Below are 22,502 nucleotides of genomic sequence, written 5' to 3' on the forward strand. Positions count from 1 at the left end.
TTCTAATAAAAGCTTGTCACTGTAAGGATTTAAACGTATCACGACATGGGGGAGTCCCCTCTACTTGACAGGTGCAGACAAATGCTACTTAATTCAGTAATCGCTTAATAAAGCCAATTAGATCCTTAACAATGATAGTGTAACAAAGTGGTACACAGCACTGTGTTTTTGAATGAGCCTCCCCTCGCTTCCCAGGCAAATGTGCAATTCATTCATGACCAACCACAGCAAGAGGCATCCAGACCCCCGCTCTGGGCCCTCTCTGGAATGGCAAAATGCTCTGCCCAGTCGGGCCCTTCAGAAAGCTCTCGGGCATGGGCCACTGGTGCGTGGGTGATGCAAGCAAGCTGAGCACACCCTGCCAAGGCACCCGAGTCAATCTGCCATTCACAAGGGTCAGACTCTCCGGTAAATGCACACAGCTTCTGGCAGTGCATCGGCAGAATTATCTGCCCGCTCCCCGTCCAAGCTCCTGATGAGGCACACATGGCCGTGGAAATAATTATCAGGGAAAACCCTGCTGTGAAGACAAATCTTTCTTAGGAGGCAGGCGCAAAATCATCACACATCCTACTCCTGTTAACTCAGTGATGCTCTGGTTCTCTGCGTTTGCGGCACTTGGGTCAGCACTTTGGATGGAAGTTTCACCTTAAGGCCAGGACGCGGTATCCCGATGGTGATGCGGTATTCATTAAGAGCCTGCCTTCTTAATGAATCTCCTACCTGGGGCCTGCATCCCTTAGGTTGAGTGAGTGGCTGGACCAGAGGACACTGGGGTCCACACCTGCTGGGCTCCTGGCTGCTTTGTTCAGGGAAGGACAGATAAGCACTCCAAGCCCTCGCTCTCTCCATGAAAGGGCAGAGAGGTGCCTGTGTAGTCTTTGTAGCCAACTGAATGCCTTGAACACAGCTTAGTTCAGCCCTGAAAAGGTACTTTTATCATCTCTGCTAGTGAATCTTCAGATGTAGTTTGAAATCGTCATGCGGAGATCATTTTCCTAGGGATCTGGAGACAGTGAATTTCCGAATGGGGTTCTTCAAATGTTAACAAAACACCCCAGAGCATGTTATCACTAATGTATGCACCATGTATCACATGCTCATGTTTAGGTGTTTAAAAAATAAACCACAGTTGGGGCGCCTGGGTGATTCAGTCAGTTAAGCGTCTGCCTTTGGCTCAGGTCATGATCTCAGGGTCCTGGGATCGAGTCCCGTGTCAGGTGCCCTGCTCAGTGGGGAGTCTGTTTCTCCCCCCGCCACCTGGGTGCTTGCATGCTCTCTCTCTAAAATAAATAACAACATCCTTAAAAAATAAATAAATCCTTAATAAATAAATAAACAAACACAGTTCACATGACTGCCCCCAGGGACGAGTGATGGTCCAGGAGACACAGTGGTCACAGACGTATGCCATTTTGCTCCTTCCTGATACCCTTCCTTCTGCTCTCCAATCTCACCTGGTAAGTCTTAGGACCAATCTGTGGCTGCCTTACTCCACGCGAACACTGTCAACACAGGAAGGGGGACGGTTGCCAGTTTTCCACAGGCAAACAAAAGCCACCTGCATCTCCGGGAACGCTCAGCTGTGAGGGGAGACATCAGGCAGGAAGGGGAGGCAAATAAGACAAAGGAAACTGCTCTCGGGAAAAGAGAGCTAAAGGTATTGAAACAGAGTTCTTTTCTTTCATTCATTAAAAAATAATAACAATAATACTTATTCACATTCTACTCTGTCACAGGCACTGTGTTATCAGGTTATAGCAGAGGACGAAATAGTCAAGATTCTCCCTCTTAGAGATCTTATCCTTCAAGGAAGAAAGACGATTAATATCTATGCAGATACAGGTATACACACAGAAGCAAAGAATTACAGACACTCCTCTAGTTGCATGATTTATATTAAGAGCTGACGGACAAGAAGGGGTCAAACTATGGAAAATCTGGAAGAAGGATCATGGAGAAGGGGATGACATAAAGCTGAGGGGCTGGGCGGTGGAGGAATTTCAAGGTCGCGTTGGAAAGGTAAGCAAAGACTCCCCCTTCTTCTGTCCCCCTAGAACCAATTTTCACCCCCTTGAAGGTGGTATCACTCCCCCATGGAGAATGCACGATCTACATTTAGCAGAATGAAAATGAAACATGACCTATAGTCTAACCTTTGTGTGGCGGATGACAGACATGTGTTTTGCACAGCTCTGTCATGCTTTTTTACCATTTTTTCCCCACGAGCCAAGAGGAGAAAGACTACATTTTCTTAAGTTTTTATTTAAATTCCAGTGAGTGAATACATAGCGTACTATTAGTTTCCGATGGACAGTATAGTGATTTAAGACTTCCATACAACAGCTGGTGCTCATCACAAGTCACTCCTTAATTCCCATCACCTCTTTCATTCCCCCTCCCCCCACCTTCCCTCTGGTAACCATCATTTTGTTCTCTAGGAAGACTGCATTTTATTATTTTTTTTAAGGTTTTATTTATTTGACAGACAGAGATCACAAGTGGGCAGAGAGGCAGGCAGAGAGAGAGGAAGGGAAGCAGGCTCCCCGCTGAGCAGAGAGCCAGATGCAGGGCTCAATCCCAGGACCCTGGGATCATGACTTGAGCCTAAGGCAGAGGCTTAACCCACTGAGCCACCCAGGCGCCCCAGGAAGACTGCATTTTAGACCAGGGAAAGGTTCTGGGATTTAAGTCTAGGGGTAGTGATACGATTTTTGTTACTTTTCAGAAAGATCATTTGCTGCCATGTGGAGGAGAATGAGCACAGAAAGACAGCCAGGACCTACGACGCAGTTTGAACAAAAGATGGCGGTATCTTGGAGTAAGGTGGAGGAAGTAGCAGAAAGGGGAAAGATTTAGGGTAAGTTTTGAGGTAGAGCTGGTTAGACCTGCTGAAGAACTGGGTGTGGGCTGGGAGGAAAAAAGAGGAACTAAAGTTTTTTCTTCTTCTAAAACTCAGAACAACTTCTGAATCACAGAGATGGAGGCCAGCCTGAACCCTGGTCTTTGCCACCTCTGATCTGTTAAGTCAACATCAATCTCTACCTTTTGCAACCACGCTCTGCTGGTTGTGGTCATCTTTCCGGACTGAAAATGTGATCCTTGAACAATGGCTCGTCTCTGCCTACAAGGATAAACTCCAAATTCCTTACAAAAGCGTAAAGGCCTTTCCTGATCTGGCTCCTATCTTGCCTCCCTACCTCCCTCCTTCTCTCTCTCTCTCTCTGTGTGTGTGTGTGTGTGTGAGAGAGAGAGAGAGAGAGAGAGAGAGCTCCACCCCTGCATGCCCCTCATCTAGGCTGTAGGAAGTTCCTTACATTTCCCAGAACACATATGCTCCTTATGTTATTATCTTCCTTCCTTAAAAAGCCCTCCTTAATGGCTAATCCATCCAGAAAATTCCTTTTTGTCTTTCAAGGGTCTAATGAGTTTCCTCTACCTTGTCTCCTTCTGCCAAATTTTAGTTGGCACTCTACCTTGTGTATGCAGCTCTTACACACTTACAGTTGCACTCTACTTGTGATCTTGTGCCTGCTCAGCTTCCTCCTCTCTGGATTGTAAACACCTTGAGGGCAGGCATAGGCAGCCACCTGCCCATGTGCCTTTCACAGTGATTGGTATCGACCAAATGATCCATAATTACATTAAAGAAATGAAAACCCTCTATCGTATTTCCATCAAGCAGCCTCCTAATGTTTGCCTAACTACCTTTACTGACTCTGAACTCAATACACCTGTTCTATCTGTCTGTCCATCCATTTCCAGCCACTCATCCTGGGCTCCCTTGCTTTTTAAGTTTTTCACATATCTATTAAATGCCAGAGTTAAAGGAGTCAACCAACTAGACAGGATCTCTGTTTTCATGATATTATACTCAAACGTGAAGAAGAGATGGAGTAACAACAAATGAGCAAGGGAAATATGTATGGTAAGTTCCATAAGGAAAATTATACAAGTGGAATTGATAAAATAATGTAGATATTTGGACTAGGGGGGGCGGTGTCAGTGAGTGTCTCTCAAAAATGGTGACATTTGAGGGAGACCTGGGTGGCTCAGTCAGTTGAGCATCTGCCTTCAGCTCGGGTCATGATCCCAGGGTCCTGGGATGGAACCCCACATGGGGCTCCATGCTCAGTAGGGAGCCTGCTTCTCCCTCTCCCTCTGTGATGTCTCTCATTCTTACTCTCTCTCAAACAAATGAAATCTTAAAAAGAAATGACATTTGAATGACTTAATAAATAAATAACTAAATAGACTTGTGAATGATTAAAAAAAAAAAAAAGGATCTAGTCTTGGCATGATTGGAGTAAGAGGATTGTAGACAGACGTATGGCTCCTTCAAGGCTTCTCTGGATTTTCAAGGCAGGGAAGCACTCTGTGGTTGAAGACCCGTGAGCTGGAGGGAGAGTGGCAGGGGTGTGATGGGCAGGGGCGGCGGGGGCTGGATCACAGAGCATGCTGAAGGTGTGGGATGGAGTTCCGATTTTATTCTAAGCACAGTGGAATGCAACTGGAGGACAGTAATCACAGTAGTGGCCAGACTTGAATTACAGGCTTCGCAAGGCACTTGGGCTGTGAAGAGACAATACTAAAGCATCGTGGTAACTTTGAAAGAAGTGAACGAAGGCTGCTATCTCCTGGAGGCAGAACCAACACAAATAGAGATCGGGAAGCCATTCATAGATTTGGATCAGCTTGCTGCCAGGACAAATTTCCAGCTCTTGTTTATGGATACTATGGGATCCCCTGCTGACTCTGGTAGGATTCTTTAGAGAGGGGCTCCTAGACCAGGCACAATTCAGGGAATGTCTCAACTGGAAGACGGTTCCCTCCCTTAACCTGAGAAAAAGTCTTTTTGTTAAGCAGCCATGGTCACATCAGCCCTGTGAGTATCTACGGAACTCTTAGTCAACACAGAGAAGATCCTATACTAATGTCATTGATTTATGGAAGCTGAGAGCCGGACTTCATTTCCACCTGCAATAAATTCTTCTCATTAAATTCATCCGAACCGCCAGGAGCTCTCTACCCCATGCCCCCACCAAGTTCTCATCTTCACTTTCTTCTCCCTCCTCCTTCCCCTGGCCTTCCCCAGGAGCCTCTGTGTTTGAATTAACCACTGATTCATTACAATGGTTCAATCTGAGGACCAAGTATTCTTTTGAGAGCAGGAGGGGACGATTTAGATTTCTAATTTAGAGACAATTTACTTTGATCTTGCTATTGATGAGTTAAAGGACTTTTGCATTTTATAAGCCATGTGAATATCAAAGTCTCCTCTCTGAACTGGAGAGTTATGCTGAGGAAATAATGGGTGTGCTAATGTGAGACATAATCATTCTAGGAAATGAGAGTCGAGGCAGCTGCAAGGGGGTGAAGAGTTTGGAATTTGTTAAAGACACTTCCCGGTTTTGATCATTTAGCTTTGATGTGTCCTCTGTGCAGATACCCACGGAAATGATTCTTAGAATAACAAAGGTCTGTGACTTAGGTCAGAGAGAAGACTGTCAGACCTTCCCATGCCTGCTTGAGACTTTCTGCTTCCTTCCATTTACCTGGCCTTGTGCCTCCTTTCTAGAATGGGTCGACAGAGGAAGGTTTGTACATGCCCCCACCATGGTGCCCCTTCCTCTCTCCCTTCAGCGGTGTATCTCCACCCCAACCCCCCAACCAAATAAAGAGGACAAGGCAAATTTAAAGCAAATGGAAGTTTCCCCTGCTTGAAGCTCTGTCATTTGGCAAGCTATATGCCCTGGAAACAAATGACTCTTTAAATGTGGCCAGCCAATGCTTTCTCATTGATTTAGCTGAGTTGAGTAAAATCCGACCTCATCAATTCATCAGATTACTTAAGATTTATTTTGGGTAAAGCCAAGCTTATGGGTAGCCACTGAATATGGTAGTAAAAATCAGAACGTTCAGCATAATTGCATATGGATTTTCTAGGGTTTTAAAAACATTGCTGATCATTTTTTTCTCCAAGTAAATGAACATATTTCGTTTAAATAGGTTATTTTTTTTAAGTGATAGTTTCAGGGGATTAAGGGATAAAAGGATAAGCTCGAGCAATGTGGGGAGGAGGACAAGTGCTTTAAGGCACAGACGTGACAAAGAAAAGGCTTGATCCAAGTGCTCTATTAAAATACAGAGAAAAACACACTGTAAGCTAAAAGGACCTAATACCTATTGGGATTACTGATTTTTTTTCTGAAATATTTACTGTGATAACTTCTTTGTAAACTCCATTCTGCAGACAGTTGGGGGGGGGGGGACTTTAGCTCAGATACCTTGCTCTATCAACGAGTTTTTGAAGAAGGTCTTCCTGCAGAAATTAAGTGACCCACATAAAGGTGTATTTTCAATCTCTCTGCCTAAATACCAGTTTTAAAGAAATGAAAACTATTCATCCTATCAGAGAAGTTGATACCTGCTCCCATAATCTCAAAATCAGTAGAATAAAGGTTTCGTTTAATCTACACATACTCAGGATTCAGACGGTGCATTTTGGGAGATTTTTTTCCCTTTGGGTAGAAATATTTAAAGGTCTTTTTAATACATCTGCTTATTTCAAAATACAAAAAAGAGAGGGGAAGCATTGAGTATACTTTTATGTTTTCTATCTTTTCATATTACTCCTCTATAAGACAGAGTCTTTTCTAAATAATCTACAGCAAAATACACTTAGAGAGTGTAATACACTTAGAGAGTTTCTTCCCCCCCAAGAAATATCTTCATTAGTTAAAAATATTTTTTTGCCAGTGACCTTCAGAATAAAAGACCAATAAATTTTATTAAATACGAACTATGTGTGCTGTCAAGTTCCTCTTTCTCAGCATCTTCAGACTTTCCCCAATGGCCTCGCTGATGAAATCTAAGCGGCATTTGCTTATGATAGAAAATAAACGTCCTTCCAGCAGAGTGCCAAGAATCCCAGATTAATTGCAGAATAAGGACTCCATAAAGATTTAACAAGCACCTAACCATCGACTGCCTCCATGAAACTCTTTCTGAAAAATAATTAGGAAAGATTCATAACCTGTGAAGGGCCCACGGTGCAAAAAGGGTAGAGGCAGTACTGCTCGAAGGAGGAGAAACAAGAAGGCAAAAAAAGAAGAGATCTCTCCCACCTCTTCGAATATACCTTCCGAAAGCTTTCCAACAAATGAGAAAAACCAAATTGGCAGTGTGGATATTGCGAGCTTCCTGGGAGCTGTCAGGATAAAAGATCCTCCCTTTACCTGTTGCCCTTCTCCCCGCTGCCTCCATCCGCTCTGCAGGGGTTGGAAGCTAACTCCAACCTCCCTATGGGCTTCTCCCCGTGCTTGGCTCCTCCCAGGGGACACACACTCCTGCAAGGCTGCTTTGTCTCCCTCCTGATGACTCCTTTCAAACCTGACTCTTTCAGGCGTTGAAGGCACTGGGAAAGATACCTAGGTCCACTGCCTCAGCATCCCACATAGAATGGGAGACGGTTTTTGAGTTTTTCCGGGGAAGAAAATAAAAACGAAAACAATTACAGCAACCACCACCACCACCTGCTACTTTCTGCTCTGACCAAACACTGAAAAGGATCTTGGGAGCCACTTGAGGGGTCCACAGAGGCTACTGCAGAAATGCTACAGACAGATGCAGAGCTCTTTGGGATGAAAGCCGTCTTCACCAAGCCAGGGGAAAGACCTTGCTTCGATAAGAGAGGCAGGTGATGGCCAAGGTGTGTGTGGTGAGGGCATCAGGGACAGGTGAGCAAGGTTCCCAGCCCCGACTGCTCACTCTTCTTTCCAGTCCCTGCCCTTGGCTCCTGGGGCCATCCACACAAGTCAGCACCGTGCCTCCCCATCCCTCCTTCTGTCTGCCGCATCCCACACATGGTACTACCTTCCGTCCCCCGCACCGACACACGGTACAAGGAAGCGTTTACCAGGATGCTTACCTGCCAGAAACTGATTTTTACTGTTTCGTTCTGCCCTCCTCTGTTAGCTAAGTAGAAAAGAAATCCTCAGATGGGATCAGACTAAGCGTGTCACAGTGCATTTTCCCCTCCAGCGTAGGGTCCGTCTTGTAGAGAACCCTCACTGTTGGAGAAGCAAGCGAGGAAGGGATATATCCGTGCAGAAGGGGAGTCACCTATCCCAGGCTCTGGAACGAGGCAGGTACTCTCTCCCTTCAACAAGTACCCTTTGGGCCTCAGCGGGGAGACAAGGCAGAAAGAAATTCCATCATTTTAAGCTTCCCTGCCTATCTATTTCTCTCCATTCTATCACATTACTATATACTTCTTATCTTAATTTGTGTTGCCTGTGCTTGACAACCCAACGGGGAGTATAAAGAAATAAATGTGAATAGGAAAGTACTTTTAAAATATTATAAGAAACAGAAAAATTGTATAAACCATGAGTAAACAATATATCTGTATTAGTCTATGTCTCCAGTTAAATGTTGAAAATAAACTCAGACTCAAGGAGTAGAAGACTGTATTTCCTGAGAGGAAAATCAAACAAAAATAACCAATGGGCACCATATAATCGTGAGAAAACGTAAAATATAACTGACGGGGGGATGTTACCATAGCTAATGCACTGTTCTTTTTATCTGAGTTTAATGTTACCAAAGAAAAGACTTAATGATTTAATTTGTTCTTTTAAGCAGTGATGTAGAAAGAACCAGAAAAATCGTAACAACAATAGCAAAAATAACACCTAACATTGCTTTAGCGCTGTTCTGTGTCAAGCCTACTACTATTTTCTGTTTTACAATCTTCTCTAAAAAAATTTTTTTACTATATATTGTCTTCGTTTTTTTAAAGATGTATTTATTTTAGGGGGGGGAGGGGCAGGAAAGAGAGGGAGAGAGAATCTCAAGCAGACTTCCTGCTGAGCCCAGAGCCCAACAAAGGGTTCGATCCCATGACCCTGACATCATGACCTAAGCCAAAATTGAGAGTCAGATCCTCAACTGAATGAGCCACCCAACCACCTGGATGTACCTTCTTGAATCCTTAACCTTGCAAGCCAAGCATTTGTACCCTCATTTTGCAAATAGGCAAACTGAGACTCAGAAAGTTTAAGTCATTTGTTCCATGTGACACACCTACGAAACCAAATCAAGATCTATTTCATAAGCCCCTGAACCTTCCATTAAGCCCTGGCTACTTCCCATCCACTGGGATCAAACTTACAAAATCAGATGTTTAGAAAGGCTAAGGGGCAATAAAATGGGGGAAGGAGGCAGGTGTGATGACTGCTGGCAGTTTAGTGTTGAGGAGAGGTTTTGCCCCCTCCTATGAGAAGCCCACCTGATTGATTTCTCCCAGGGTGCCATTGGAACCAGCATTACACAAGCTTTTGATGATTCAGAGAATTTGTAAATCTATACATTTTTCTGTGAAATCACTCTCACTTTAGATAGTAGTGCTGGTATCCTTACCCCTCAAACCACATCGACATTCTGTGCACCATTTGGCCTGGGTATGTCCTTAAAACCTTAAAGCCTGACTAACCGCTTCCCTCCTCCACTCAGGGAGTCACAGTCTCCTCACCACAGTGTGTGGGCAACGAGTGGTCTCTGGACAGCTGCCAAGAAGGATTCAGCTCCTTTCAATTAGCACAAGACTGAGACTCGTAGTAGGAACAACTTGGTCACACCAACGTGGTTCTCCGTGTGGCCCAAAATAGACCACGGCACCACTCACTCTGAACCTGCTTGTGCATTTCACAGACTCTTGTCTGCATTCCTTCGGGGCCCTCAGACTTCGTTATTTCATTTAGAGGGTCCAGGTACCATCAGTTACCAGTCTGATGCCATTTTCATCAGACTCCCTGAGATGTGCCCTGTGAGCTCTACTTTTTCATGGCATCAGCTGGCATTTCCATCCAAGTGCTGAAACTGTCACTAATTTTGTTCCCACGCATCAAAGCAGATAGAGCGGCCTTTCATTTCTAAACCTCTGGTCTCAGAGAATCTTTGAAAATGAGCTGTAGGCAAGAATTCTCTCTGCTCCTCAGGAAAAGAGATACTTCCAGGTCTCCCGAGACCCTCCGTGGGTGAGCTCAGAAACCCAGCATCCCAGGCATGAAGAAACATCTCCGCCAAGTTCCCAATTCTAAATCCAAAAGTGTGAAGATAACAGACAGCCTTGCTGTCTCTGGGGAGAGGCATCAATTAAAACAATGGTGAAGCTGGGTTAGAATATAATTTTCCTCTTGCTAAAGGTTTATCCAAATGGTCTCCTTACTGGTCCAAAGAGAAAAAATATACAGAATCACATGGTCATGAAAAGAATTCTCCCAATTTACCTAGAGCCTAATTTGACCTGCAGATCTTCTCATGGTTTGACTCTTTGCTTTTTTTTTTTTTTTTTTGCAGGGAATCAACTTCTCATAACTCTTGCTGAAAGACAAAATAAACACTTCCCATTCATTTTTTTTCCCCTTTGTTTCTTCTCTATCTTTGGGAAGCTAGGACTTTTTTTTTTTTTTTTTTAAATCCTTAACTGTTGAGGCTTTTACCCATTCAGCCAAACCCCAACATATGCCTGTTTTAATAGGTGGATTGATATTTTGCAAATGTGAATGTATTATATTATAGTCAGGGAAAAATCCTTTCTGTAAATCAACAAAGAACTTTTAGGGTACCATGTTTCTATCGTCTACAAATTTAGTCCATGGCACTTTCAATTCATGAACTTAAAAAAAAATGTTTAGTCCTCATTGCTAAACAGCTACAGGGAACAATGTCAGTGAATTTGTTAATAATATACATATTAATGATCGTGGAAACAAGCTGGTAAAATTATCTGGAAATGCTTGCTTTAGATAATGTACAGTCTCTTTTTCCAAGACCAGAAATCTGTGTTATAAACAGTTGAGTTTAATTTCAAAGACCCCGTGCTTTCTTCTCTGAATACATTCGATATCCTTCTCTCCCTGGTAAATGAGACTACAAAACCACACGCACACTTACTTTTTGCTTTAGCTGCCAGAAAATAAAGCCTGACTTCCTGCAGAAGTAACACAATCCTCCATAAAAATGCCTAGAAACGTCGACACCCTCGTTTCCTTCAGACAGATGTCGAGCTCTTTGACCTGTAAGTACCTTACTTTTTGTGACCACCCACTTCATGGTTTTTTTGGAAGTAGATCAAGCATACACTTTATATTAGGCATAATTTTCCAAAAATAACTAAATGTCTCATTGGCCTTGACAGTTTGAACAGAGATAAATTATAATACATATTATAGATACCATTTAATGGTGCAACTACATTAAGCCAGCATTCTACTGAGGATGCTGGGGGAGTTTACGTATCATTATGTGGATAATACTTACTCTGAGGCTGATCCTATGTATGTATCTGAATTACTTTGAACCCCTATGTTCATTTTCCCCTTTCTTGTCCATGTAAGAATCTGAATGAAGTAAGGAGTGTTATTATACAAGAAGGTCCAGGACTAGGAGCCTCAAATGAAACACCTATGACCCTGTCCTAATAATGAAAGAAGCCTGGGGAACCCTCCATCGCAGTCATCCTACTGGTGGAAAGCCGAATGTCGTGCTTTAAATCATGATGGAAAGCCAAAGGAAAGGCAGAGTCTCTGTTGCAAAACACAAAGACAGTTAGTACTGAATTCTGAAAACAGTTGTGCTAAGAGATGCACGAGAAGGGATTCCAATTAAACCTGAAAGAGGTAGGGACGCCTGGGTTGGCTCAGCTGGTTAAGCATCTGCCTTCAGTTCAGGTCATGATCCCAGGGTCCTGGGATCGAGCCCCCTATCCGGTTCCTTGCTTGGCAAGAAGCCTGCTTCCTGCTTCTCCCTCTGCCTGCTGCTCCCCCCCTCCCCCGCTTATACTCTCACGTGCTCTCTCTCTGTCAAATAAGTAAACAAAATCTTTACAAAACAAAACAAAGAACAACTTGGAAGAGGTTAACATCAAATCCAGAGATCCACCTGAAACATAACCCCTTGTCTGGAAACACACACACACACACACACACACACATACACACACCCCACATACAACTAAATCAATAATAGCTACTTTCCTGAATGCTTGCTGGTGAGTCAGGTCCTGTTGTTAGCAATTTCCATAGATTAAATAATTTACCATCTTTGATTAAATCTAGGTGTGTGTTGATTATAAGAAGCATCGTTACATTGTGTACCACCAGAAAAGAAAAATAATGCCATGTATGAGAATGCAACATTGATTGTAGAGTGTTAGTCTCATTGAAAAGCTGGTAAAATATTTTTTAAACATGTTTTTGAGAAGGGAGTTGGGGGAAATTGGAGGGGGAGACAGACCATGAGAGACTGTGGACTCTGAGAAACAAACTGAGGGTTTTGTTCAGGGGTGAGCCCAGTGGTGGGTATTGAGGAGGGCATGTATTACATGGAGCACTAGGTGTGGTGCATAAACAGTGAATTTTGGAACACTGAAAAAAATTAAATTAAATTAAAAAAAATAATAACACGGGGCGCCTGGGTGGCTCAGTGGGTTAAGCCACTGCCTTCGGCTCGGGTCATGATCTCAGGGTCCTGGGATCAAGTCCTGCATCGGGCTCTCTGCTCAGCAGGGAGCCTGCTTCCTTCTCTCTCTCTCTCTGCCTGCCTCTCAGTGTACTTGTGATTTCTCTCTGTCAAATAAATAAATTTAAAAAAAAATCTTAAAAAAAAAATAATAACAAAACTTTCAAAATTATTTTAAATGTATTTTTAGGGGTGCCTGGGTGGCTCAGTGGGTTAGGCCCCTGCCTTCAGCTCAGGTCATGATCTCAGGGTCCTTGGATTGAACCCCACATCAGGCTCTATCAGGCTCTCTGCTCAGTGGGGAGTCTACTTCCTCCACTCTCTCTGCCTGCTTCTCTGCCTAATTGTGATCTTGCTTTCTGTAAAAAAAAAAAAAAAAAAAAAAAAAAAAAGTTTTTTTAAACAGAGAAATGAGTTAATCAATAATTTATTTCTGGCTGTTATTTCAAGGACAGATTTTGGGGGGATTGAAATTGGAGCCCAGGATATTAATTTGGAGGCTATTACTGTATTTTTGATAGACTAGTCTTTGTATGGGTGTGTTTGTAAATTTTTCTTTACTGAAATTGTATTTTATACAAGCCAAGTAAAATACATGGTAAGCAGAAGACATCATTTAATTAAATAATTTATTTTTTAAAAATTTTAAGTTTGAGATAGTCATTTTACAAGTCTGTTATAGGAAGAGGCATTCTGTTTTACTTATCTGACTTTCAGATAAGGGAACTGAGTCAGAGTCACTCACCCAAGGCTAACGCATTAGTTAAGTGGAAAAGGTAGTATTCGAACCAAGGCAGTCTGGCTCCAGACGCCACGTTTTCAACCATCAGGCTGTAGACCCAGCCGTATCCCATTTTCATATTCCCAAGACAGGCCATACTTTGGGATAATTCCTGGAGTTGTCATTAATAGCAACAGTAACCACAGCAGAACCATTGATAGCTACCTTTCATATATCTGGTAGGATACCAGCTGCTTTACAACAAAAAGCTGGCCAGCTGACCCATGCTGAGCCTAATGCATACAAGTCTCACCCATCACCTATGAAAAACAAAATCTCCAAGGCCCTTCCTATGAGCTTCTGATTCTGCAGGACCAGGGAGGGACTCAGAAGTCAGATACTCTTAGAGGGGCTTATAAAAAACATCACTCTATCATTTCAATACCCTACAAAGTAAGTATGCTCACATCCACTTTGTAGTCACATCTCCCCACTGGATCATGGAATCCCCACTTGGCTGGGATTGCCAAACACTTTTTGTGTTTTTGAAAATATGCAAATTAGCATTGTGTGGCTGGTGGGATGCTGACAGCTGTCGCAGCACCAAACCTGAGAGAAAGATCACCCTTCTAGGCTCTTGACCTGAGCCTTTGACTGACATGGGGTGGGGTGGTGGACAGGAAGCCTGGCCCCTGGGGCAGCCCCATGTTCACACTGGAAGGATGAATCTCAAGGAAGAAGTTCAGAACATGTCACCCCAGAATATATTGCATTCTACCCCATTGCAATATATTCTGCCCCAGAATATATTACATTGCAATATATTCTGCAATGCAATATATATATATTGCATTGGCATGTTGATTATTCTGGGCTGAAAGCACCTGAGAAAGAGTGGATGCAGTCAGGGTCTCTGACCTCCCATTCTACATCATTATAGGTCCTACAATTTCCTGAGAGAAGGGTTCCCTCCCTAAACCAGGAAGAAAAGAACACCTTTATCACTAGAGACCAAGAATCAATGGTGAAACCAGACCTGTATAAGCAAACCTACTAAATTAACCCTTAGCCTCTAATAGCCTATTAGTTTCCTCATATACTTCCTAATTGCTGCCCACGATGAGTAAATTGTCCCCACTATTTATTATATAAGATTATAGACTTAATAGCTTCTTCAAGTCTCCATCTGCCTCTGCAGATACCCATGTACAAGTACAAATATGAAATAAATTGTGTATGTTTTTCTCCTGTTCGTGCATCTTAAACCAGCTTAATGCTGACGTCCAATTGCAGAATTGAAGAGGGTACAAGGAATTTCCTTCTCCCCTGCTGAACCACAGCGTGGCCCAGGAGGTGGACTGACAGGAGGGTGAAGTGGTGAGATACATTGCCGTAGAGAATCTGAGTGCACGTTTGTGCTGGAATTTTCCACTCCTGAGGTGAGTGACTGCCCTTAGGTAATGATGCAATGGACCTCTCCGTCCCAAGACTTCCTCGGCATGGCTTTCCCAAGAGCACTGAACAAAGCCATTCTGGTTCCTGGCACTGGCACCCTGTTCTCTTTTGCACCCTGGCGTACTAGACCTGATACAGTAGTCTGCCTAACTCACCTGTCACCATTTCATTGGCCCCATCTCGAACCGTTCCCAGGCTCTCCCAGCCCCTGCTGATCTGGCCCTTTCCAGTACAACATGGCTGCAGTCCAACACACCCAGTGCCTGTTCTCAGCTGAGGGAAGAAATCCATCTGGGACAGGCATTTCTAAAGGTTTGCTCTGGTACAGAAGGTTGAGAAAATGTAGCTCAGAACCCCTGAAAGTTTGCAAGAGTGGCACAAGGAAATGTGGTAAGAAATATATCATTGCAAAGTGTAGCACCAGCTCCCCGCTCCCAAGTCTTAGATAACAGCAAACCTATTCACTTCTTGTGATTCAATTCAGAAACTGAAACTGCCCTAATAGTGGGTGCCCACAGAAAAAGATACTGGCAATTGCTGCATATTTCTGTGTGTCCACAGAAAAAGATACTGGCAATAGCTGCATATCAGGCCTTGATTTTACATAAAACTGTCATTATTTATGTATATCGTAGATGATTAATACTTAATCTACTAGGTGAAGATTCAAAGGGCTTCCATGTTTACATACTTTAAATCCCTCTGTGAGGGTAATGAAAAGACACATGGCTTTCTAGAGGCAGCCAAGAGGCAGTTTTTCAATACATTTTCCAGAGAGTTCCCAACACATCCTTGCTACTTTTTCTAGGATTGTTTAGACAGGCACTGGATACCCCAACAGTCACTCAAATGTTTCCTTTACTGTTGAAAAATATCATTCAGGAGCAAAAAAGCCCTTGGGGTACTCCAAAGACACCCTCCAAGATGCTTCAGGCACATTCTTTGGAGATGAGATTTTATCTGTGGCTCTTCATTAAGCACTCCCGGAGCAAGAGATTAGGCACCCGCAGAGATGCCCATCTGGCTCATGATACAGTTTTCTCTGACTTCATCTCCAGCTGCCACTGAAGGACCTTCTTCTAGACCAACCTTCACAAGAGACCTCCACACACTTATTATTCTAGGATGTTCTCAAGGATCACCTTGCCCTCCCAGGTAACACCTGGAGTCTGCTCCTTTCTCCATGTCCTCTCTGACTTCCTTTGGTGATATCTATGTTGGGACAACTACCAATTGGCGTCCAATGATGAAAGTGATGTCCCCCTCAGTTTCTTCTGCAGGACAGATGGGAGCGGGTCTGTCTGTGATTCAGTGATTTCTCTAAGGGACTCCCATGTGTCCTGGTGAGCTCTCTGCCATAAGTATTATTCTGTGCTATCCTGGGTCAGTCTCCATCCCAGTAGCTTTTATAAATATAGTTTGATGCAAACAATCTAGGCTTGGCACAGTTCAGACATGTGTGAATTTCAATTGTCATGGCTTAGTTAGGGAACACCAGCAGTTGAAGTTTCAATTATCACAATTTATCACCACAACAAAGTGTCCAATGGACAAACTTTGCTCTAACCCCTACCCCTACTGTTCACAAAGAGACTTCTCCTAATATCTATGGTTGGTTGGTCTCAGTGCCTCTGGGATTTAGTTTACACCAAGACCGTGAGGCATGTACTCAACTCCCCAGCAATAAACCCACATGACATTTTACAAAAATGGTAATGGACAGAGGGAACTGACACCAAGATGACAGGAAAGAAACACCAAGAAAATGATACCACTGGGAGTAAAACTGGAATCGAAGATAATCAGGCTTATAGAAGAAAGAGCTGATCATGGGAAAGCTGAAAATGCCAACATTTAAGAGACTCTGATATGTAGCCAGAGAGATCTGGTGAAGGTGGATTTATAGATTAAAGGGTGAAGATGTTCTAGGGGGAACCTGAGTGGGTGGCTCAGTCGGTTGAGTGGCAAACTCTTAATTTCAGCTCAAGTCATGATCTCGGGGTTTGTGGGACTGAGCCCCACATCAGGCACAGAGTCTTCTCGAGATTCTCTCCCTCTGCCCCTACCCCCGCTCACCCACTCTCTTCGATCTCCCTCTAAAAATAAAGTAAAAAGGGGAAAATATTCTAGAAGAAGTGATGTGAGAAAAAAACCGTCCATCAAAGGAACACTTGGAGCCATTTCATGACATGGGAAGCACAAACAATAAAACAATGAAAGCTGATCCATGCTTAGAAAGCCGTGTGACAATTCACCGAGGCATGGAAAAGATATCCACTCCATCTAGCAATGGCCATGACGAGAAGAACAAAGCAAGCACTGTTCAAACTGTTCTTACTAGATTGTTGACAAAGAAATAAAACACTCTAGTTCCCAGTATTCCTAATGTTTTAAATGATAATGTGCTAAGTATGAGCTTTGCTACTTTCCCATTTTTCTATGTATTGCTATCCTACAGTAAGAGAGTTTTTGACATTTTGACAAACATCTTGAAAGCTCGTGGGACAATCTTAATTTTTTTCCCACAAATTATTAAGGCTGCTGTGTACATTTTCAGCTTGCACACTCACTGCCATGGTCCTGAACTACTGTGTGGAATGGATACTGCTTACACACCTTGCTGTTGTAGTTACAGCTTCCTTTGTCTTAGAATAAGGAATATTCATGGGATAAATACTACATCGTTCCTTTTTCCTTTTCTTTCTTTTGCTTCTTCTTCTTCTTCTTTTTTGTTTTTTAATTTTTTAAGATTTTATTTATTCATTTGACCGAAGAAAGAGAAAGAGAGAGAGAGAGAGAGAGGAAACACGAGCCAGGGTAGTGGGAGAGGGAGAAGCAGGCTCCCTGCTCAGCAAGGAGCATCATGCAGAACTCAATCCCAAGACCCCGGGATCATGACCTGAGTCAAAGGCAGACACTTAACTGACTGAGCCATCCAAGAGCCTCTCTTTTGCTTCTGCTTACAAACCAGCTGAGATGTTCTACATCTCTTGCTGTACCCACCAGCTCACGGTGTTCCCTCTCCACGCATCTCACACGCCCACGGCTGCAGGCACCACAGTAAGACGCTCCTGCTGCAGCAGAGTGGCAAAGAACTACACCTGAATTTACACAAGGACTCGGGATGTCCACTAAACTCTACCGCAGAAAGGACGGTGCAGGCATGCCCTAAGCAAGTTCAGGCTGCCAAAAACAGATGAGGCGATTTAACTAGTTTTTGTAGCGGGTCTAACGACAGGACAGAGAACTTAAAAGTGGATCCTCTATACGTCCTCACTCCTGGTCCTTCCATTAAAAATGTTTTCAGAAGTTATGCAAGACGGCAGAAGGCATGCACTTTGGGCTACATTTCCAGTATGTTGCTAGCTAGCTTTCTGGTGCTTGCCAATAACAGAGCCCTAGAGCAAAATCTAAATAATCAAATTTTATTGTGCCCTTTTTGTCATCAATAATGGACCTTAAATAAATGGGCCATCAGTCAATCAATCAACCAACCAAACAACCAACCTACCTACCTGCCTTTGAGAGTGTTTATTGGCAAAGAAGAACTGAGATTCATTCCTAAGTGAGTAATATAGGGATGCAAGCAGGTGTAGGAAGTTGTCTGTTACTGTTTGTTACCATGAGGTCTGCCCAGATACTTTCTTAATCATTTGGTCCCTATCGCTCTTTGATTCTATTCTTTAGCCATGGCTACAGTCTTGCCATTTCCAGGTAACATAACATTTTGAAGGAAGGATTTGGCAAATCAGAAGAAATATATTCCAACAAAACTGTTAATTTTATTCTTTATTGATTAAGAACATTCATTAGCAGAAGGAAAGGACAAGTGAATTGGGAGAAATCAGAGGGGGAGATGAACCGTGAGAGACTGTGGACTCCAAGAAACAAACTGAGGGTTTTAGAGAGGAGGGGGAGAGGTGGGGGCTGGGTGAGCCTGGTGGTGGGTATTAAGGAGGGCACGTATTGCATGGAGCACTGGGTGTGATGCGTGAACAATGAATCCTGGAGTACTGCATCAAAAACTAATGATGTATTTTATGGTGACTAACATAACACAATAAAAAATTAAAATAAAATGTAGACAACAAAAACAACAACAGAACATTCCAGTAATTCGTTCATTCAGATGCGAGAAATTACTATTAACTTCTGTGAGATGATAAAAAGCATCACTTATTGAGGCTTCTAAATGGAGTCGAAGTAATTCATTTGCAAGTTAAAAACCAACTGGCTTTGGAAATCTCTTTGGGATTGTGATGATCATAAATGTTTTCTTGTTTAATCAACCTTAAAATAATGTACAATCAGACTCAGGAGTATGATACAAGATATTAGATTTTTCAGTTTCACCTAATGATCATGTTGATTTTAGTTGGCGTAATCATTGATTATTGTATAGCCTTTCTGAGTTCTCAGTGATTTATTTTACTCTAGAAACGATTTGGTTCAGAGGCCAAAATACATCATTATCATAGGCAGAAATTCACAGACATGAAAAATGACCTTGACATTATGTTTCTTCCCTAAATTTCAAAAACACAATTTACCTCTACCTAAAACTTTAGACTGCTTCCACTGCCTAAGGGAATCACAAAATAATTTTGCCAAATAGGATGTATAATCACCCTAAATCACATTTCTTAGGTATTTTTATGCATATAAATAAACAGAATGACACTATATGGTGGCCTGGTTGACATTAGATACATTTTTGTCTCCAAGAAGTACCTGAGTTCTTACCGAGGAAGTTTCACAGAGAGACCTACTTTTGGGAGAAGTGTAGAGAAAGCTTTCTAGACAGAATGAGAGAGACAGCCTGACATTCACGAAGGCAGGAATTAAAATCAGGGACAATTCGGTCAGCAGATCAGTGAACCCCAGAAATCAAAATCACGAACAGAAAGAACACTCACTGGTTGGGTGTGTACCCGATGTCAACTCATTCCAGAATCTTCTCCAACTTGCTAAATGCCCCTTGACAGAGTTGTTTTTCCGTCCTGGCTCTTGCTTTCCCCATTCGTGGAATGAATCACCTGAATTGGATCATCTCAGGCAGCTCTATGTTTGTTTCGGGTTTTTTCCTGGGTTTTTTTTTTTTTTTTTTTGCTTTGTTTTGTTTTCAGAAAGAATACTGAAATTTATCAAGAAAATTATTTTACCATCAGATAAATTGTTCTAGAAGAAAAACAACTCATCAGAGCTGTTTTAAACAAATACACAGCCATTCTGGGGCTAAAAGCTGGCTGGGGGTAGAGGAGGATTAGAAAATCTACTTTTGATACAGTTTCCATGTGAATTTGGGCAATTCATCTTCCCTCTCTGAACCTCTTGTTAGTAACAACAGTCTTGAGAAGATTAAGCGTAATAATATATGTGAATGGCTTTGGTGAGGTAGAAAATGCTACACAATTGCAAGGTGTTTTATTACTTGCCTGGAGAGAGATCACATCCATCAATAACCCTGCAAACATTCAGCCATTTTAAGTCTGACCAGACACCCAAATTCCTCTCTGCCTCCCTTCCCTGCATACCTAATGCCCCTACAGTGACAGCAGGACCAGAGTTTTTGATTGAGGAGGAAACTTACCCTGTTTTTACCACTGAATATTTATTTCCATCCACTTTGACACCTTAATCTTCCTTTATTATTTTAAGGGCTTAAATATTTTATCAGCACCTGCTTTTGTCTGATAAATGTTTGCAACTGGCTGAGCCCTTTAATTGACAATTCTTTTTAAACAGCTAATGCATTGTAAACCTATTATTTCTTGGCTTTTATGCTGAGTAATTTGGCAGCCAATAACTTTTTTTTTTTTTTTTTGGCTTTATTTTATTTAAGGGTTTCACTTGCAGAGTTATGATTGAGTTATAGAATTAGCTAGCAGTTCCAGGAGCTCCAAAATGAAGGCACCATTTTAAATGAGTGAACCTACTAAGAAAATAAATTTAAATTTATCACTTTAGAGGCCCATAACCTGCCATATTCAACTCAGTAAGTACAGCGTCAGGTAGCACAGTGAGTGGAAAGCATAAATGTAACACCAGGAATGGTTACAATCATCTCAAACTTCAGCAAGGAAACATGCATGGGCTAGAGTCTGAAGAAGTCCACACACTTTTTTCTTTTCTTTTCTTTCCTTTTTTGGGGGGGGAGATTTTATTTATTTATTTATTTATTTATTTATTTATTTTATTTGAGAGAGCAGGGGGGAGGAGGGGGAGGAGGAACAGATGGAGAAGGAGAAGCAGGATTCCCCCACTGCCCATCCCTGCTGCGCAGGGGGCCTGATGTGGGACTCGATCTCAGGACCCCAGATCATGACCTGAGCCAAAGGCAGACGTTTATCTGATTGAGCCACATAGGCACCCACCGCCCACCTCACTTTTTAAAGAAACCAGGAAAAAGTCTTTCTAGCTATTAGGTCCAAAAATTCTACTGATGGTCGCATCTGGAGTCCATTTACCACCTACTCCAACAGGAAAATGGTTCAGTACCTTTATCCCTTCCTGTTCTTGGGAAATTGTACCATCTGGGGACTGCCCTCACTAGATGCATATGAAGCTCCTTTAAAGCTGTCTTTTCATTCTGCATTTGCAGGATCACATCCGTCAGGAGCATTAGCAAGTGCATCTGTATCTCAGTTGACCAGCTTGTAGAGGTGAGGTCCACGGGTGTCCCTGAGAGTCAACATTCACCAGACTCATCTTGCAGTCACCTTTGGTGAGTCCTTCCTTTTGGGAGCTGATACTCAAACAAGGGGTTGAAGACAGGAGTTTACAAGTGTTTTTATACCAATAAGGGACTCTCGATGGAAGCTTGCTCCTCTCCTGCTTACTGCTGCCAGAAGGAAAACTTGCTTTGATTGTCTGCAACATAAGCAGGCATCCCTGTAAATTGTTACATGGTTGCACTGACTTCAAAAGTCCGCTTAAATTTTTGTTCTTTTCCTTTCCCTTTAACTGTGAGAATTTACAATACGTTTCTCCTATGCCATGATCCAAGCAAGCCAGATAAAGCTTTTCCTGTCTTTCTAAGATTTACTTGTTTAAGAGAAAGAGAGCACAAGTGGGAGGGGTAGAGAGAGAAGGAGAGAGAATCTGAAGCCGATTCCATGCTGAGCCCAGAGCTCAATCTCACAACCCAGAGATCATGACCTGAGCTGAAAGTTGTCTTGCTTAACCAGCAGCACCACCCAGGCACCCAAAGACTTTTCTTTTTCTGTGTGAAATATATTATATACCAAGGATTTTGTATGAATGCATATTACATGTTTATTTTCTGACATCCACACTATTATTCTAGTTCCGTGGCATGAGAGAATTTGGGTTCATTACTATATTCCCCAGCACCTGAGCAGCATTTGATGCATAGAAAATACTCAGTAACATTGTTGAATTAACAAATGAATGAATGAGTCCAGAACAAAGCATGTTGAGAATCATACGCTGCCAAAATAATGGCTAATTTGATTTCTTTCTTCCTTTCTTTTTTTAGTAAATAATTTATAATAGGAGAGGGGCACCTGGGTGGCTCAGCCAGGTAAGCATCAGCTCTTGGTTTCAGCTCAGGTCATGATCTCAGGGTCCTCAGACGGAGCCCCGAAACAGGCTCCGTGCTCAGCAGGGAGTCCGAGATTCTCCCTCTCCCTCCCACTCTCTCTCTTAAATTAAAAAAAAAAAAAAAAAACTTTAAAAAAATAATAATTTGTAATAGGAGAAAAACACAAAGAGGGGTAAGATTTTTTTAAGTTTCTTTTTCAAAGAAATGGAACAAATAATTCTAAAATTTATATGGAAC

General features: G+C 42.5%; 1 protein-coding gene and 1 long non-coding RNA gene across 5 annotated transcripts in view; one reads left to right on the forward strand and one right to left on the reverse strand.

Annotated features, from left to right (window-relative positions):
- The window catches only part of KCNN2 (potassium calcium-activated channel subfamily N member 2), a 460,896-nt gene that overhangs the window by 237,501 nt on the left and 200,893 nt on the right, over window positions 1-22,502 (reverse strand). The window lies entirely within an intron of this gene.
- LOC132028055 (uncharacterized) lies at window positions 1,971-11,077 on the forward strand. The gene is made up of 3 exons (XR_009407342.1): window positions 1,971-2,022; window positions 2,729-2,860; window positions 10,972-11,077. It is a non-coding gene; the product is annotated as an uncharacterized LOC132028055 (long non-coding RNA).

This window comes from Mustela nigripes, chromosome 12 (genome assembly GCF_022355385.1).
Source record: "Mustela nigripes isolate SB6536 chromosome 12, MUSNIG.SB6536, whole genome shotgun sequence".
Lineage (NCBI taxonomy): Eukaryota > Metazoa > Chordata > Mammalia > Carnivora > Mustelidae > Mustela > Mustela nigripes.